This window comes from Thalassophryne amazonica, chromosome 2 (genome assembly GCF_902500255.1).
Source record: "Thalassophryne amazonica chromosome 2, fThaAma1.1, whole genome shotgun sequence".
NCBI classification, from domain to species: Eukaryota; Metazoa; Chordata; class Actinopteri; order Batrachoidiformes; family Batrachoididae; genus Thalassophryne; species Thalassophryne amazonica.
Window position 1 is genome coordinate 131,758,936 of NC_047104.1, and position 6,071 is coordinate 131,765,006.

A 6,071-nucleotide genomic window follows, 5' to 3' on the forward strand; every position below is an offset into this window, starting at 1 on the left:
AAACAAACAAACAAAACCCATAGACATTACACACCGCCGATCCCTGTGACGACCACTAGGCGGCCACAAAGTACTGGTACTGTTTGAGTCACACACTGGTCCATAAGTATTTGGACAGTGACTCAATTTTTGTAATTTGCCGCTGCATACCACTGCAATGAGGCTGAAATTTGAAAAATAAATAAGATGTGTTCTGTTAGCTTTAATTCAAGCTTACATTTTCCTTTAATAGAAATGATCACCTTTACAGCCAGTTTTCTTGAGATAAGTTAATGAAGGGAATCGAATATTTCCAAATCACTGAATATGACCCAGACTGCATTTTCACGACTCATTAAGAAATACAAACATTATGGTACTGTATGGTAAAGCTGTGAAGAATTGAAAAATTCGATTCAGAGTCAATCAAAATGGTAACAAATAAATGAGTAAATGGACCTCAGGTTTCTTATGAGGAAAATGAACAGAATCTTGAACAATAAATGCTTATAACTCCTTTCCTGTTCTGCTTTCACAATATAAGGTGTTATTCAACCAGTTAATCCACATTGTAGACACTCCGGGAAGTGGATAACTTCATAAGTTCAACATTCACACAACAAATGTCAAAATATCAATCTCAGGTGTGAGACATCTTAAAAGTGAGGTTCATTTAAGTACAATTATGTATCTATGGAGATACCTTTAATAGGACGAGCAATTGGCTACATTTGTGATTTACAGGAAACTGGATTACACATAAATTACATAGAATTTGCAACAAATTGTTAGTGGGACATGAAAAATAAAATATCATTTCAGGCAGAAACAGGAATCACTCATGAAATTTAGCAGCATACCTTTCACCCAACCTATTTAGTTGATAGAAACAGGTCATTTATTACCAAGAATGAATAAGAATGAACACAAATGAAGTGTTGATATTACAGGATTGCACCCCTTGAACAAAATAAACTGTAAAAACTCAGAATAGTTATGCTTGGCAGTCTAACCTCGAGTACAGTTGTAGTTGAGGAGGTGATGTGTCGCTGCAATGATAAGGTTGTTCCACCAAACACGGCACCATGTTGTGAATTTACCCTCAAAGGTTTGTATGCAATTTGACATTTTATGTAACCATGAGATATATATATATATATATATATATATATATACAGTGAGGAAAATAAGTATTTGAACACCCTGTGGTTTTGCAAGTTCTCCCACTTAGAAATCATGGAGGGGTCTGAAATTTTCATCTTAGGTGCATGTCCACTGTGAGAGACATAATCTAAAAAGAAAAATCCAGAAATCACAATGTATGATTTTTTAATAATTTATTTGTATGTTACTGCTGCAAATAAGTATTTGATCCCCTACCAACCAGCAAGAATTCTGGCTCTCACAGACCTGTTAATTTTTCTTTAAGAAGTCCTCTTATTCTGCACTCTTTACCTGTATTAATTGCACCTGTTTAAACTTGTTACCTGTATAAAAGACACCTGTTCACACACTCAATCAATCACACTCCAACCTGTCCACCATAGCCAAGACCAAAGAGCTGTCTAAGGACATCAGGGACAAAACTGTAGACCTGCACAAGGCTGGGATGGACTACAGGACAACAGGCAAGCAGCTTGGTAGAAGACAACAACTGTTATGATTATTTATTAGAAAGTGGAAGAAACATAAGATGACTGTCAGTCTCCCTCAGTCTGGGATTCCATGCAAGATCTCACTTTGTGGGGTAAGGATGATTCTGAGAAAGCTCAGAACTACACAGGAGTGTTGGGAAAGTGTAGGTACACGGACCCACAACAGGGGGCGCAAATGAACGGACAATGGAGGAAGTCAAATAACAACACTTTACTGTTGTGAAAGGGCACAACACAACAGATTACAACAATAGACAAAAGGTCAAATCACAAATGGTGTCGTGTGGGCAGGCTCGAAGATAGAAGACGTCTGTCCAAAGCAGAACCGGAACCACACGATTTCCTCCGCCACCAGACCCCGGGAATACTGGAGCCGCCAAGTCCCGAACTCCCAGGTGGCCACTGCCTCCGCGTGTCGGACCTGGTACTGCTGGCGAGGAACAAAAAAACAATTAAATGTGGGCGCGTATGCACCCAGCAATCCACACGGCAGGAAACCAACTCCACCTCTTGTTGGAAAAAGAGTCTGCTATACGATACACAAAAGTTACTGTCGAAAAAATCTCACAGCCAGCTGAGAACGTTACCTTCCTGGTAAAGCGATATCTCGGCAAAGAGGTGGAGATGACGTCTTGCTGATATACCGATGCTGATCAGATGAGTGGTGACAGCTGTCACAGGTCACCCCGGCTACTCCTGTGAGGCGGCAGCGCCCTCTAGTGCCTGGAGCCCGCACTCCAGGCAGGGTGCCCTCTGGTGGTGGTGGGCCAGCAGTACCTCCTCTTCAGCGGCCCACACAACAAGGAGGACCTGGTCAATGACCTGAAGAGAGCTGGGACCACAGTCACAAAGATTACATTAGTAACACATGATGCTGTCATGGTTTAAAATCCTGCAGGGCAGCAAGGTCCCCCTGCTCAAGCCAGCTCATGTCCAGGCCTGTTTGAAGTTCACCAGTGACCATCTGGATGATCCAGAGGAGGCATGGGAGAAGGTCATGTGGTCAGATGAGACCAGAATAGAGCTTTTTGGAATCAACTCCACTTACCATGTTTAGAGGATGAGAACAACCCCAAGAAACCCATCCCAACCAAGAAGCATGGGGGTGGAAACATCATACCCTGGGGGTGCTCTTCTGCAAAGGGAACAGGACGACTGCACTGTATTGAAGGGAGGATGGATGGGGTCATGTATTGCGAGATTTTGGCAAACAACCTCCTTCCCTCAGTAAGAGCATTGAAGATGGGTCATGGCTGGGTCTTCCAGCATGACATTGACCCCAAACACACAGCCAGGGCAACTAAGGAGGGGTTCTGTAAAAAGCATTTCAAGGTCCTGGAGTGACCGTGCCAGTCTCCAGACCTGAACTAGAAAATCTTTGCAGGGAGCTGAAACTCGAAACCTGAAAGATCTGGAGAAGATCTGTATGGAGGAGTGGACCAAAATCCCTGCTGCAGCATGCAAACTTGATCAACAACTACTGGAAACTTTTTTATTCTGTCTGTTTCTCTCTGTTTGAGGTGCAGCTCCATCCAGAGATGGGAGTGGTGTCTTCTTCTGCAACCCTCCCATCTTGTGCCCTGTGTCCTGTATATTTTGTAAATTGTTTTTTTAATTGTGTTGGTAGCATGGCCCAAGCAGAGGGTCACCCCTTTGAGTCTGGTCTGCTTGAGGTTTCTTCCTCAAATCATCAGAGGGCGTTTTTCCTTATGACTGTCACCTGTTTGCTTGCTCTGGGGGTTGGTAAGGTTCAACCTTACTTATGTGAAGCACCTTGGGGTACCTTTGTTGTGATTTGGTGCGATATAAATGAAAATAAATTAATTAATAGGAAATGTCTGATCTCTGTAATTGCAAACAAAGGTTTCTCTACCAAAAATTAAGGTCTGTTTTTCTATTGTATTAAATACTTATATAATGCAATAAAATGCAAATTAATTATTTAAAAATCATACAATGTGATTTTCTGATTTTTTTTTTTGTTGTTTGTTTTTTTAGATTCTGTCTCTCACAGTTGAAGTGTACCTACGATAAAAATTACAGAACTCTCCATTATTTGTATGTGAGAAAACTTGAAAAATTGACAGTGGATCAGCTACTTATTTACCTCACTGTATATATAATTCCACCCTCCACACATACCATCCTCCGCAGTCCGCTACTGGGGAGGATGGTATGTGTGTTCCTCAAGTTGGGGTCCTCTGCCAGGGGCTTGGGAATATGAGGGTTCTGCACAGTAGTTGTTCCTGAGACGAGACCTCTGATGTGCCTGGAATCTGCTGGAGCCACTCTTCCAGTTTGGGGGTTACAGCTCTTAATGCTCCTATTACCACAGTGTTCAGGTATTATTTGTCTCGTGTAAAGTATTCTGAAACCGGTGTAAAATGTTTTTGAATATGAATAACATTTAATATGGCATCATATATCAGCACCCTCAACTCTGACTGAATTCCAGTGTCCCCGGTCTGATTTCACACCCAAGACGACAACCACTGATTTCATCGTAGCTCTGATTGAGGCTAAGCTCCAGGCTTTCAATGACTTCCTGGTCTGGACCTTCATGAATGCATCTATGTAGTGAAAGTGTCAAACTTGTAATGAGATTAATTTTTTCTCTGCAGTACTTTCATGGTTCTGGATCCTTGGCCTTTGAGGTTGAGACCTCTGAGGAAGAGAGAATGAGGTCCCTGGACAGAGGTGTTTGGTGATGCTGATACCTATGAGAAATGAGGACCAAGTCTTAAGGCTCCTTGTGCTTCCTGTCTTACTGTATGATTGTGACACTTGAGACCACTGACCTATGGCAATGACTAGATGTCACTGGTAATAGGTCTCGTCAGAGTGTCCTTGAGTACTGTAGTATTACTTTGTGCACTTTACCTACTTAGACGTAGGAGAGATGCATCACCTACTTTCAAGATGTGGAAATGAACCGGTTGTCTGCCTTGGTGGTTGCCATTCAAGACCCAAGGTTTTTTCATAGTATGGTGGATGCAGCGACGCATGGCACCAGCACACACTGACTCCTCTCTTGCCTTATTTGCCACAAAAGTGTTTCCTTTAGCAATAATAATCTTATAGCTCTTCATGTTAATAGCTTTTATTCTTTTCGTTACGGTGAATTTGGGGGGAGATGTGTCGCAGTTATGCTTCACCATAAGCAGCCTCAGCTGATTTTCTCCTCTCCACCAGACAAGTGTCCCGCACTCACATAATATTGATCACTCTAAGCAAACGATCAATGTGCTCTACCATGTATATTAAAGTCTGCTGACAGAACTCCTGCCCGGATGGCAACCGATTGTCTGTTCCTGCTTTATTCATGCGTTAGTGCTCTTTCATGTCCCACGTCTGGCTGCGGGTGTTAACACACTGAGGTGCCATGTGTATTACATGCGAAAAAAGCGTTTTGGTCTCTTATGATGTGGTTCCTGTCTTGGCCTGTGTGCAAGTTGACAACACTATTTCCTGACCAGCCGTTTCGACACGACACGTTGTCTCACATGCCAGGGGTTTCCTGCTTCATTGTTTAGTACATTGTTTGTTGTGTGGGTTTCCTCCGGGTACCCTGGTTTCCTCCCACAATCAGAAAAAAAGCTTATGTAGGGTCTGCTCCTTTCTCTGTCCCTGACCAAGGCAGTGTCTCTACATCTGGAGTTCGTCCTTGGGCGCCGGATTGTGGCTGCCCACTGCTCCTAGTGGTTGGATTGTGTCTAACTGTAACTATAGGATGGGTTAAATACAGGGGACACATTTCATTGTATGTATGTATGTATATATACAGTGACAATAAAGGCTCTATTCTATTCTGTTATATTCTATTCTATTCAAATCTTAATCTTAAAAATTCTCCAGAATAGTAGAAACCATTCATTATTTTATAGTGAACTGCTTTTGTTTTGGGTTGAAGTGGATATTTGAAGAAGTTTGTTGTCAGTTTGGATATGATCTGCATAATAATCTATTTCTCCTGGCTGAAATAAGTAGCTGTCATGATTTGAGACTGAACAAGGAAGGACACAAATGCAGGACTCACACACCAAAGTGGTTGTTCAAAAGGTTTTAGTCAGTTCCCAGGCTGGGTTCGGTACATGGTACAACAAACAGCACCAAGTAGCAATGTCAAAAGCATGAGACAAGGTCAAAAGACAGGTGGGCGGTACACGGCTAGGAAAAAAAAAAAAAAAAAAAAAAAAGAGTTGGAAACGCAGGCAAAAAGCACAAACGATCTGGTGGGGACCAAGACACACACCGAAAGACGAGAGTGCAAAGCAGAAAAACACCAACCCAGACTGCACATAAAACCCCACACAAGAAATAACTACTAAAAAAACCCTAACAAAATCCCCTACAACCCCACACTATGACAGCGGCATGTGGCCACTCCAGTTCTGCAGAAGAACTGACAAATGACACGTTACATACCTTCTTTTATGG